The 13041-nt window shown below is 50.2% G+C and overlaps 1 protein-coding gene across 1 annotated transcript in view; it reads left to right on the top strand.

Moving 5' to 3' along the window:
* The window catches only part of CDH23 (cadherin related 23), a 393840-nt gene that overhangs the window by 216436 nt on the left and 164363 nt on the right, over window positions 1–13041 (top strand). The window lies entirely within an intron of this gene.

Genomic DNA, 13041 nt, shown 5'->3' with positions numbered 1-13041 from the left:
CCAGGAACACCCAGAAAATGTCAGCAAGTCATGCTGGCCTCCTGGCTGAGCTGATGGCACCAGGACTCAGAGTCATGGCTCTGCCCCCAGAGAAGCCATGTAACCTGGGCATGTCCCTGAGCCTCTGGGGCCCCAGTGTCCTTGTTATAAAGCAAGATGGTGGGGCCAGTGCTGCTTCAGGGCCTTCTGGTTCCATGAGACTTAATTCCAGCTCACTGTGCCTGAGAGGAAGGGTTGATTTTTGCTGTCCAGTTTCACTCCTGGCAACAAAGACCTGTTCCTGTCCTTTGGGGGTCCCTCACCCACCCCACTGTTCTCTAGAGCTCCCTTGCCTGTCCCTCCCTTGCCTCCCTCTGGAAGTTTGGTAATGATCCAAGGTGGTCACTTCCCCGCTCCTGGAGCTCACCAGTTTTTCCTTGTCATCCAGCCTGGCCTCCTTCCCCAGCAGCATCAACAGAGGCAGCCCTGCTGCTGTTGGTCCCCTTCTCCTCCTCCCCTGCCCATAGTGAGCACCACTGACACCAAAAGGGAAAGGTGATGTGATGTCACTGCCCCAGGCAGACCCTGGTAAAGGCCAGCCTCGGTCTTAGAAGAATTGAAATGCAGCGTGCCTCTTCTATCAGCTGTCAGGCTGCGGGGCCTCTTTCCTAGCTCTGTGATGCCTGCAGGCTCAGGGCACACCCCCTCCCATGTTGCTAAATCCAAGGAATTTAACATGGGCCTCACCCTGGGTGCTGGGAACTCGATGGCCCTGCAAGGCGATCTGGAAAGGTCAGTCCCCTGCCTCAGCTTAAGTAATGCTCCCTGGTTTCCCTGACCCCTCGCAGAAGGACTTGCTAGTCTGCAAGTTGGGGAGATGCCTCCCAGCTGCGTCAGATGCCTCCCAGCTGGAAACCAGAGAGACCCAGGTTGAAATCGTGCCCCTACCCTTGCCATCTCTGTGACCCTAGACGGATGCCTGGCTGTGTCCAATCTCCAGGCCCCAGAATTTGCTGTGGGGATGATAGAAGTGGTATCTGTCCCAGGATGAAAAGAGGTGCATTTAGATTGCTTACCCCAGGAAAGCTTGGGTCGCTGGCAGCTGTAATAGCGAGGACTGTTACTTGTGTTCTTATCCACCATAGAATCTGGGGCTCAGTGGAGCTTCAGAGAACACTGAGGAATCACTGCCGTAAATCACTTGCCATGCTTAAACCTGGGTACTCTATCCTTGGCTCCAACTCCACTGGACAGTGGGTCCTCTCAGTGGACACACTGGCTAGTTCTTGCCTGTGTCCAACCCTGGACTCTGGCACTCAGACCACAGCATCAGGTAACAGGAGACAGAGGCTAAATGAGGATGCAGGAGGAGGGCTAAGACTCAGAGGAGCCCACAGCAGGCGAGACAGGAAGATGGGCTCCTTGCGAGTGCAGACTGGGCATTTGCTTGGGAAGCTGGAATTAGGAGGGCCCCACCCTGGCTTTGATGCTCTGCTGCCACCATCTTGAAATTGTTCAGTTTTGAACAAGGGGCCTTGCATTTTCATTTTGCATTGGGAAATCACGCAGACCGTGTAGCCTGTCCTGGCTACGGGAACTCCACAGCTCTGTATCCAGAGGAGCTCCTTGGTGGTCTGTTGTCTGTTCACACGTTCCGGCAGCACTGCCTCAGTAATCACTTGCCTGTGCCGTGCTCCAAGCAGGGGTCCACCAAGCTTGTTTCAGTTCCAAGGGCTGGGTAAGAAACCATCCCACGTTTGGCCGCAAAAAGCAGTGACCGTTTCTTACTTTCATGGATCAGGTGGGTCAGGAATGCGGACAGGGCAGCAGGGGAACCCTTCTCTGCCCCTCCAGGTCTGGGGGGTGACCTCCCACCTCTGTCCAGTGCCTGGGCTGCAACTGGACACTGTGTTCCGAGCTCCTGGCTGTGGTCTCTCCACGTGACCCAGGCATCTCAGACACGGTCTGTAGCGGGAGCCACCCAGAAGAGGCCTCCAGGGAATGAATGTCTCAAGAGAATCAGGCGGAAGCTGTGTGGCTTTTTGTGACCTAGCCTAGAGGTCACCCCACATCATTTCTGCTGAATGTTGTTGGTTACAGTGAGTCACCAAGGCAGGTTCACACTTAAGAAGAGGAGCTATAGTCCCTCCCCAGCCGTCAGTGAGAAGAATGTCATAGAATTTGCACAAGCGAAGGTGTCTTAGACCCCCTCGGAGCTCACTCCAAGTCAGCACCCCTTTCCTGAAATACTGCACGTGAGCCTGGGGCCAGGAGAGAGCCAGTTCCCACTCCTCCTCCAGAAAGGAAGGAAGGAAGGAAGGTAGGTAGGTCGGTCGGTTGCTCAGTCATATCTGATTCTTTGTGACTCCATGGACTGTAGCCCACCAGGCTCCTCTGTCCATGGGGATTCTCCAGGCAAGAATACTGGAGTGGATTGCCATGCCCTCTTCCAGGGTATCTTCCTGGCCCAGGGATTGAACTCAGGTCTCCCACACTGCAGGCCAGTTCTTTACCACCTGAGCCTCCAGGAAAGGGAAGCCCTGTGCAAACACAAGCAGAAGAGCACAAATAGGAACCCTTCCGATATCATCTTCAGCCTGGAAGAGCTCTCCACCAACAGGGGAAGGGAGAGAAAAGAGTAAGCCCTGGTACTCCCTGGCTCATAAAGTTCCAGCGCTCTAGGCCTGGGTCGGCATTCAAGGGCCCCACACCCCAGCCCTGAGCCGCTTTCCAACCCTCGGCCCCACTACAATCCTCACACCCTTTCTCTGCTGCCTGCCCAAAGTCTCTAGCCTCCCTGCATGTCCTCACACGGCTCCTGACCTGGCTTTCCCTCCCTCCTGTCTGAGACCATCAAAAGCCTGCCAACTCTGAGAGGCAGCTCTTCTAATGGCAGCCTCCCCATAAGAAGCCATCTCCCTCTGTGATAGGCACAGGCCCACCTCCCCTGAGGCCCTCCCCCTCCTCTCTGGCACCTCACTCTCCCTGGCTGTTCTCACCATTTCTGTTGGGGCAGCATGGTTAATGTCCTCTCCTGCCCACTCCACAGAGAACTTCCTGAAGGCAGGTTCTCTCTGTCCGGGTGCCCCCCTGCCTGGGGTGTGTGGCACAGAGTAGGCTGGACTCCTGTGGTCTGGAGTGTCTAGGGCAGCTTCCTCGAAGGAGGAATGGAGGCAGCAGTCTCATGAGGGAAACTGAGGCAGGGAAAGGGTAGATTATACACCCACTTTCACCCAACAAGTCAAGGGCAGAGGTATCTGAATCCGAAGCCTTGTAACTTCTGTTTCACTACTTGCGCCAGGCACCCAAACACCCGCTCTGGCAATAGGGGAACTCTGGGGGAACACTGCTGGACAGGGAGCCCCGAGGCCTGGGCTCTTAGACCCCAACTTGCCCTGTGACCCTGTGCCAGTCTCAACCCTTCTCTGGGCCTTGGCTTCCTGCTCATTCCAAGGAGGGGGTAAACTGGATGCCCTCTGATTATCCTTCCTAGATCAGGTAGGGTCTGGGGTGCAGGCCACAGCCCAGGAACAAAGGCAGGGGTCCAGGGGGTGCAATGGCCACCAGATTCAAGGGTCACTTAGGCCTCTTTGTCCTAATCAGGGCATGTGATTACAAGGTCAAGGCTGAAATGTGCCCCGCCCTTCAGCCTCCCCCTGCAGACAGGTCTGCTCCAGCTGACTTTGCTGCCTGGGCTGCTGCTGATGGCGCTGGGTGCCCTGTGAGCCCGTTTCTCCCCTGCAGAAGCCTCCCCACTGCCCCCTACCAGAGCAGGACTCTGCTCTCTCTGGGGGAAAAGGGACCTCTACTATACTCCTTCACACCCCCAGATGCATCTACCATACGCCTTCATTCAGTGACTGTTGGTCAGTGGCCTGAAATGACACCAGTGAACGAGACAGACCAGCCTCCCTATATGTGCAGGGGTGGGAGAATAAGGAAATCCAGAGTGTGTCGGAGAGGGACACGTGCCATGAGGGAGGGTACAGCCGGGGGCAGCAAGGGGGGCGTCCCAGCTGTGGCATCGTTACCTGTTGCACCAGGTGGTCAAGGAAGACGGGCCTCTCACAGAAGGTGACGATGGATGGAGCTCTGAAGGATGGCAGGGGGCGTCCGAGTTAAGAATTCTGCAAAGAGCTGCCCTAGGCTGAGGGAGCCACAGGCGAGAGTCTTGAGACAAAAGCCTGGTGTAGGTGAATACTCCGTGAGGAGGAGGGAAGACCAGAGGAAGCCAGGAGGTCACCCTAGGACGGGTGACTGCGCTGAAGGGGAGCCAGATGAGTCACGGAGGCTGCTGTGTGGAGAGCAGGCCAGCAGGAGAGGGAGTCTGCCAGGGTGCAAGTGGGGTGGCCAGGTGAGAGACGACAGCTCCAACAACCCAGGAGGCAGTGGAAATGGGGAGAGGTGGAAGATTCGAGAGCCCTTCCTCCATGCTCCCTTCTCTCCCAGCCCATGTTCGGGTCTGGACAGAGGCCCCGCCGTTCTCTTCCCCACACCCAGCAAGGCACGCCCGTCTTCATCCCACCTGACTGCCAGGTGTACCCTCACGGACGCTGAAATGGACAGACAGCCCTGGGCTGGAGTCCTGCCTGTTTCTCACCAGCAGGGTGGCTTCGGGCAGCTTACTTACTGTCGTTGAGTTTGGGTTTCCTCCTCTTTGAGACAGGGGGAATAATTCCCATCTCAGCAATGTTGTAGCATGATGCGTGGAAAGGTGCCTATGCAGAACAACTGGTTGGTAGCAGCGTCTGCTGCGGGCCAGGCGTCCTGGGTTATCCGTGCCCCTCTAGGGTAGTTGACCTCTCCCTGTTTCTGATAGCGGGGTTTCAGGTTGATTCTATCATTGGATAGTGTTGGTGACAGAAATTGCCGATGTGAGTTATCAGCAAGTCTGGACGATAACACCACCCAAAGGTTAGACCTCATCCAAGTTCTTTAGCAAAACCCAGCAGAGGTGAGCAGGTCAACACAGGAAAGAGTGGAGGCAGGACTTCCTGGCAGCTGGGTCCCCTCAGCTGCCCTTCCCCTTCCTCCTGTCCCCCCACCTCTGCGCTCTCTCCCCATCTCCTCCTGACACCCCCTCACGGCAGGCATCTTAATTGATCTCATTGTTCTCCAATCCCCAGAGACCTGAGACTCCAGCTGTGCTTAAACAGAACAAAATCTCTTCCAATTTCCCCACCGTTTAAAAGAAAATTGAATTCTTTATCTGCAGCCTGGGGAGGGGAAGAGAGGTTAGACACACACACAGAGGCACGCATACACACAAGCACACATGAATACTAGTCACCCTAGTCCGGCTCCCAAGCTGTCCTGGAGGGCCTTCATAGACACAGTGCCCGCCATTCGGGGCGGGGGTGTCTAAACTGTACTTCTGGGCCCCTTTAATCTGCTCTTCGTTCATCTCCAGTTAGCAGGGCCAGGCGCTGGGAGGAAGCTGAGCTGGTTGATGGTGATTGACGGGTCCAAGTTCCTCTGTCTGTCAGGCCTCAGTGCTCCTCTGGATGTGTTTATCTCTTTAATCTAAATATCAATCCGTGAAACCCGGAATGGGATGGAATGAGAGGTAGGACAGGCGCTGAGGAGAGAGGGAGAGAGAGCACAGCTGGCTGCCCACTGCCACCCTGGGCTTCTGGAAGGAGCCTTGACAGGGCCTGTGGTTGGAGGCCAGGGGCTGCTGCTTGCGACTGGCTAGAGCCTGGGTACAGATGGAGAGCCAGGGCTCCCCCAGCTCGGCCCTTAAGTGGATTGTCCCAGACCTTGTTCAAGGTCCAGCAGTTTCCTGCCATTTAGTCGCTCGACTGCTTGATTTTTGGCAAATTGATCTAAAGCCTCGTCACGCCATCAGGCCTCTCACACCTCCCTCACTGGTGCCTCCAGAATTCTCATCCTTGACAGGAGCAGCTCTGTCTGCTACTGACCTTTGCCGCCCCCCCCCCAAAAAAAAGGACACTATTGTTCATCATCACAGACCTGGTGAGCCCATGCTGTAAGCTTAGTATATAAATGGCAAGCACTTTACAGCATGTTATGTACCTCTTCCTGGACCCATTGACCAGAAGAAAGAAACAGAGGCCCAGAGAGGTTTAGTAACCTGTCCAGGGTCAGCCAGCAGAGCAAGTGACCAAGCCAGGATTCATACCTGGATCTGCCCAATTCCAAAGCGCTGGGGTCTACCTCCCACTTGCTGCTTGTCACTATGAGGTGTCCATTCCCATGCAGAGCTCCAACCTATTGTTGGAATCAGCTGTTTCCAGAGTCGAGAGACATGAGCCCAGCCTGCCCTCCAGAAGCTGGAGCTGCGTCGTCACTGGGTGACTTTGTGCATGTCCCTGGCTCCCAGGGTCTTGGTGTCCTCTTCTGTAAAATTAAGGGATTCTGCTGGATGCCCGAAAGCTGTCTGTCCTGACAGCATGTGACCGCCTACCCCTGACAGTCCCCTCCTACATCAGGAACTGTGACTCCCTGCCCTCTGCACCTGTCAGACCCCCTGCAGTAGGGTTGCTGCCGATTTCCCCTCTCAGGCAGTTGCTCAGAAGACACCAGAGCAAAGAAGATGGAAGGGACCCCGCGAGTGAGGGGATAGTGGGCAGCTGTAAGTGCAGCGGGGCCGGAATGAGTTCGTCAGCACAGTAAAGCAAATGTCTGACAAAGTCCCCCCATGTTGGGTGGGTCAGGAGCCCTGGGACTGGTCACCAGGAGAGGGGCACAGGCCTGAAAGCTGAGCCTGGAAGCAGGAGGCAGAAAGGCTGTGGGAGCAGGGAGGGGGCCCGCAGAGGTCTAGGGTTCTGTTGAGCTGGGCTGTGCGGCTGCAGTAGCCTAATCTTACTGCGTCATCCTTGTTGGAGGGGATGACAGCTATAGTTCCTTTCACCTTGTTTCTGGAGTGGCTCAAAGTCCCGTAGGCCCATTGGTTTGCTTAGTGTTTTTTAAACTTTTTTTTTTTTAATCATGAACCATAATAAAAATTACGTTTAACTTCATAACCCAGAAGACATACTCAAACACACATCGATGTGTAGGACAAAGCAATACTTCCCTACTAAGTGTGATAATACACCCTAGTTCTTTCTGTTTTTTTCTACTAGATTTCATTTTTTTAATGAGAGCTTTTAAGATCTACTGTCTTAGCAACTTTCAAATATACAGTAAGGTGTCATTAACGATAGTCACCATGCTCTACATACATCCTCAGAATTTATAATGTTTGTACCTTTTGACCTCCTTTATTCATTTCACCCATCTCCATCCCAGCCTTTGGCAACCAGCAATGTGTTCTCTGTAGCTGTGAGCTGGGTTTGGTGGTGGTGGTTGTTTAAATTCTACTTATAAGTAACAGTATATAGTATTTGTCTTTCTCTGTCTGATTTATTCCAGTTAGCTTCAGGCCCTCACGGAGGTTCATCCATATTGTCAACAATGGCAAAATTTCCATCCTTTTTATGGCTGAATAATATTCCACTGCATGCATACATCTTCTTTATTCATTCTCTCTCCATGGACACTTAGCTTGTTTCTGTATCTTGGCTATTGTTTAAAAAAAAAAAAGTTGATGTCAGCATGGGAGTTCAGATATCTTTTCAAATTAGTGTTTTCTTTTCGTCAGGTAAATATCCAGAACTAGTATTGCTGAATCATTTGGTAACTCTATTTTTAATTTTTTTGAGCAATCTCCATACTGTTTTCCACAGTGGCTGCACCAGTTTATATTCCCAGCAGCAGTGCACAAGGGTTCTCTGTCCACCTTCTCATCAACACTTGTTATTTGTTATCTTTGTGATAGTAGTTATTCTAATGGGTATGAAGTGATATCTCTCCGTGGTTTGATTTTCATTTCCCTGATGATGACTGGTGTTGAGTACCCCTTGAAGTACCTGTTGGCCATCTGCACATCATCATTGGAAAAACTCCTATTCGGATCCTCTGCCCATTTTTTAATCAGATTGTTTGGGTTTTTGCTGGTGAGCTGTATGCGTTCAATAGGTATGGATGTGAACCCCTTATCAGATATGTGATTTGCAAATGTATTCTCCCATTCAGTAGGTTATCTTTTTATTTTGTTGGTTTCTTTTGAAGTTTGGAAGCTTTTTAATTTGATGTAGTCCCACTTGTTCACTCAGAGAAGGCGATAGCAGCCCACTCCAGTACTCTTGCCTGGAAAATCCCATGGGCAGAGGAGCCTGGTAGACTGCAGTCCATGGGGTCTCGAAGAGTTGGACACGACTGAGCGACTTCCCTTTCACTTTTCACTTTCATGCATTGGAGGAGGAAATGGCAACCCACTCCAGTGTTCTTGCCTGGAGAATCCCAGGGACCGGGGAGCCTGATGGGCTGCCGTCGATGGGGTCGCACAGAGTCGGACACGACTGAAGTGACTCAGCAGCAGCAGCGGCACTTGGTTATTTTTTTTAGTTTGTTACTTTTGCTTTAAGCAGCAACTCCAAAAAAAATCATCACTAAGACTAGTGTCAAAGAGCTCCCCACCTGTGTTTTCTTTTTCAGGTTTTATGATTTGAGGTCTTATATTTACATCTTTCATCCATTTTGAGTTAAGTTTTTAAAAATTTTATGGGAGTATAGTTAGTTTACAGTGTTGTGTTAGTTTCAGGTGTATAGCTGAGTGATTCAGTTATACATGTATTAATTCTTTCTCAGATCCTTTCTTTTTGGCTGCCTTGGACCATTTGCTGCGTGCGGGCTTTCTCTGGTTGCAGTGAGCGGGGGCTACTCTTTGCTGCAGCACACGGCTTTTCACGGTGGTGGTTCCTCCCGTGGTGGAGCACAGGCTCCAGGGTGCATGGGCTTCAGTACTGCAGCCCACAGGCTCTAGAGCAAGGCCTCAACAGTTGTCAGACACGGGCTTAGTTGCGCCACAGCACGTTGAGTCTTCCTGGACCAGGGATTGAACCTGTGTCCCCTGCATTAGCAGGCAGATTTTTAACCACTGTACCACCAGGGAAACCCAAGATTTTTTTTTCTTGTCTAGATTATCAGAATATTGAATAGAGTTCCCTGTGCTATACAGTAGGTACTTGTTGACTATCTACTTTATATATAGTAGTGTGTGTATGTTAATCCCAAACTCCTGATTAATCCCTTCCCACCACACTTCCCCTTTGGTAACCATAAATTTGTTTTCAATATCTGTAAGTCTGCTTCTGTTTTGTAAATAAGTTCATTTGTATCATTTTTTAGAGTCTACATATGAGTGATAGCATATGATATTTGGCTTTCTCTGTCAGACTTAACTTCACTTGGTATGAAAATCTCTAGGTCCGTCCATGTTGCTTCAAATGGCATTTTGTTCTTTTTTATGACTGAGTAATGGAAGAAACACAAGCTGGAATCAAGATTGCCGGGAGAAATATCAATTAACCTCAGATATGCAGATGACACCACCCTTATGGCAGAAAGTGACGAGGAACTAAAAAGCCTCTTGATGAAAGTGAAAGAGGAGAGTGAAAAAGTTGGCTTAAAGCTCAACAGTCAGAAAACGAAGATCATGGCATTCGGTCCGATCACTTCATGGGAAATAGTTGGGGAAACAGGGGAAACAGTGTCAGATTTTATTGTTTTGGGCTCCAAAATCACTGCAGATGGTGACTGCAGCCATGAAATTAAAAGACGCTTACTCCCTGGAAGGAAAGTTATGACCAACCTAGATAGCATATTCAAAAGCAGAGACATTACTTTGCTGACTAAGGTCCGTCTAGTCAAGGCTATGGTTTTTCCTGTGGTCATGTATGGATGTGAGAGTTGGACTGTGAAGAAGGCTGAGCAACAAAGAATTGATGCTTTTGAACTGTGGTGTTGGAGAAGAGTCTTGAGAGTCCCTTGGACTGCAAGGAGATCCAACCAGTCCATTCTGAAGGAGATCAGCCCTGGGATTTCTTTGGAGGGAATGATGCTAAAGCTGAAACTCCAATACTTTGGCCACCTCATGCAAAGAGTTGACTCATTGGAAAAGACTCTGATGCTGGGAGGGATTGGGGGCAGGAGGAGAAGGGGATGACCGAGGATGAGATGGCTGGATGGCATCACTGACTCGATGGACGTGAGTGAACTCCGGGAGTTGGTGATGGACAGGGAGGCCTGGCGTGCTGTGATTCATGGGGTCGCAAAGAGTCGGACACAACTGAGCGACTGAGCTGAGCTGAGCTGAATAGTCCACTGTATATATGTACCACGTCATCTTTACCCATTTCTCTGTCCAGGGATATTTAGATTGCGTCCATGTCTTGACTATTGTAAATAGTGCTGCATTGAACACTGGGGTGCCTGTATATCCTTTCAAACTATGATTTTAAGTATTTTATTCATTTTGATGTGATAGTAAATAAGATTGTTTCCTTGACTTTTCTTACTGATCTTTCATTGTTAGTGTATAGGAATGTAACTGATTCCTCTGTGTTAATTTTGTATCCTGCAATTTTACCAAATCCATTGATGAGCTCTAGTATTCTGGTCGCATCTTTAGGATTTTCTATATATAGTATCTTGTCATCTGCAGAACAGGACAGTTTTACTTCTTTTCCAATTTGGATTCCTTTTTATTTCTTCTTGTTCTCTGATTACTGTGGCTAGGACTTCCAAACCTATGTTGAATAAAAGTGACAGGTGGACATCCATGTCTTTTTCCTGATCTTAAGGAAGTGCTTTCAGCTTTTCACCTGTGAGTATGATGTTAGCTGTGAGTTTGCTATATATGGCCTTTATTATGTTGAGATAGGTTCCCTCTCTGCCCACTTTCTAGAAAATTTATATCATAAATGAGTGTTGAATTTTATCAAAAGCTTTTTCTGCATCTATTGAGATGGTCATAAGGTTTTTATTCTTCAATTTTTTGAAGTGGTGTATTACACTGATTGATTTGCAGATATTGAAAAGTCCTAGTATCCATGGGAGAATTCCCACTTGATCATGATGCATGATCCTTTAAACTTATTGTTGAATTCTTTCTGCTTGTGTTTTGTTGAAGATTTTTGCATCTCTGTTCATCAATGTTATTGGCCTATTATTTTCTTTTTTTGGTGGTATCTTTTTCTGATTTGGGGATCAGGGTGATGGTTGCCTCATATAATTGAGTATGGGAGTGGTCCTTCCTCTGAAATTTTTTGGAAGAGTTTCAGGAGGATAGGTGTTAACTCTAACTTAGTTGTGTGAATGTGCGTATCTGCAAAAGGAGGGGAATGTAGTATTTCCGCCAGGGAGTGTTGTGCCACCTAAAAAGCCTGGTTCATTTGAGAAAGGCAGCATGGGCATTGAAGTCTCTGCCAGATAACCTCTGTGATCTGGTAAATGACCATGGCGATGGTTCCTTACGGATTTGTTGGGGAGGTTCGGTGAGATAATGTAAACTTTGTGCAGCGCCTGGCACAGAGTGCATGCTATACAGATGACAGGCACCAACATTAAGTGCCTGGTGCCAAACTAAGCACCTTCTGTGTGTTATCTCATTGAAGCCCCACGACAACCTGGTGAGGCAGAAATTAGTGTCCTTACTTTATAGATGAGAGCACTGAGGTTCAGAGTAGTTAACTGCTTGCCAGAGGACACACCCGTGGAACAGGCAGAGCTGGGGGTGAGCCCTTGTCTCTAGGATGCCAAGTCCATTCATCCCCTTCACCATGAGGCACCACAGCCTTCCCTTAGAGCCTGACCCCCTCCAAGACTCACCCGGTGAAACTATGGGGCTGAGAGGTGTGGCAGGATGGAAACGGGGCTGGCTGATGTCCAGGCTGAACCCAAGGCCCAGAGCTCCCTCTCTTTACCCAGGATACCCAAAGGAGAAACAGGACAAGGATCAAAAATCCCTTTAGGCTCCCATTGTCATAAGACCTGCAGCCTTGAATTCGGAAGGTCAATGATTCAGTTTGCTGAAGGACCCTGGGAAAACCCGTTTTCTCCGTAAACCTCAGTTTCTCTGTCTGCAAAATGGACAGAAGGCTGTTGAATCCTCTGCCTATTCAGAGACATTTTTAGAGCAGCGCGGCCAGACTCTTCTGAACTCCTTGGGAAGCAAGTCTATATAAATGAGATGCGCTGCCCTCCTGTTGGCTCGTTTCTCAGTCTTAGAGCATTCTAACTACTTGTGGGATGGGCAGAGGAATGAGGAAACCCAAATGTCTGTGGATAGGGGCTGCTTCTCAGGCACGAATGTGCACAGCACACCGTCCCAAGCCCACACTGATACACACAGTCTGGCTGTCTCGCCACCAAGCCCTGGGCTGGACTGGCTCAGGTGTGAGAGGGGCTGGGACTGCAGCCCTCTGCTGGGCTCAGGATCACGGGTGATTTATAGTTCCTGCGTCAGACTTTGAACTTAATTTCTTCTGTCGTTGTGGGGCTGTAAAATTCATTAGGGACCTGTAGGCGGAGTGATGGAGACGTCAGGCGGGCAATCGTGTGAGTATTTAACCTATCAGATGTGTGGCGTGCCATTTGGGGAGACAACAGGAGGATGCGGAATCAGTACGGTTCATTAGTGAGACACACGTGCTGCCGATGGCAGCAGGCGTGGGAGCTGTGCCACCCAGCCCCGAGTCACCTTGAGTGGGAATGTGTCCTGGCACATGAGTCCCACCCAGGTACCTCTCCCCACCTTCCCACTAGGCCTGGAACCACCTATTGCATCCCATAGGAGCAGGCAAGGAGAGGAGGGAGGGGGTCGGACTCCAGGCAAGGATACAGTGGTGAGATCTAGCAGTGAGGGGAGGCGTTCCCAACCACAGTTTGGCTGCATCCCCAGGGGGTTGATTGGACTGTCTTTTCCTCCTTCTTCCATCTCCTCTGCACATCAGGCCCCACTTGACTGAGCCTCAGCCACGGTGTCTGTCCCCATATTTCTCTGGCACTCTCCCCTTCTCATCCTCTACCACATAATCCCATCTTGATAACTGGCCTCGAGTCCTTTCTGATTGTGAACATCATGTTCACCCCCAGTCATCTTCCCATATCCCTGGGAAAATGACTTTCTGCATTCCAGTCTTCTTTGTTTGAAGGGGTCTGATGTGATTGTTTTTTTAAAAAGGCACTCACTCAGTTGAGTCTTCCTCAAGCTCG

The sequence above is a fragment of the Oryx dammah genome, unplaced genomic scaffold, assembly GCF_014754425.2.
Source record: "Oryx dammah isolate SB20612 unplaced genomic scaffold, SCBI_Odam_1.1 HiC_scaffold_6, whole genome shotgun sequence".
NCBI lineage: Eukaryota > Metazoa > Chordata > Mammalia > Artiodactyla > Bovidae > Oryx > Oryx dammah.
The sequence above is the reverse complement of the archived record's forward strand: the minus strand, read 5'-3'. Positions and strand labels throughout refer to the sequence as shown.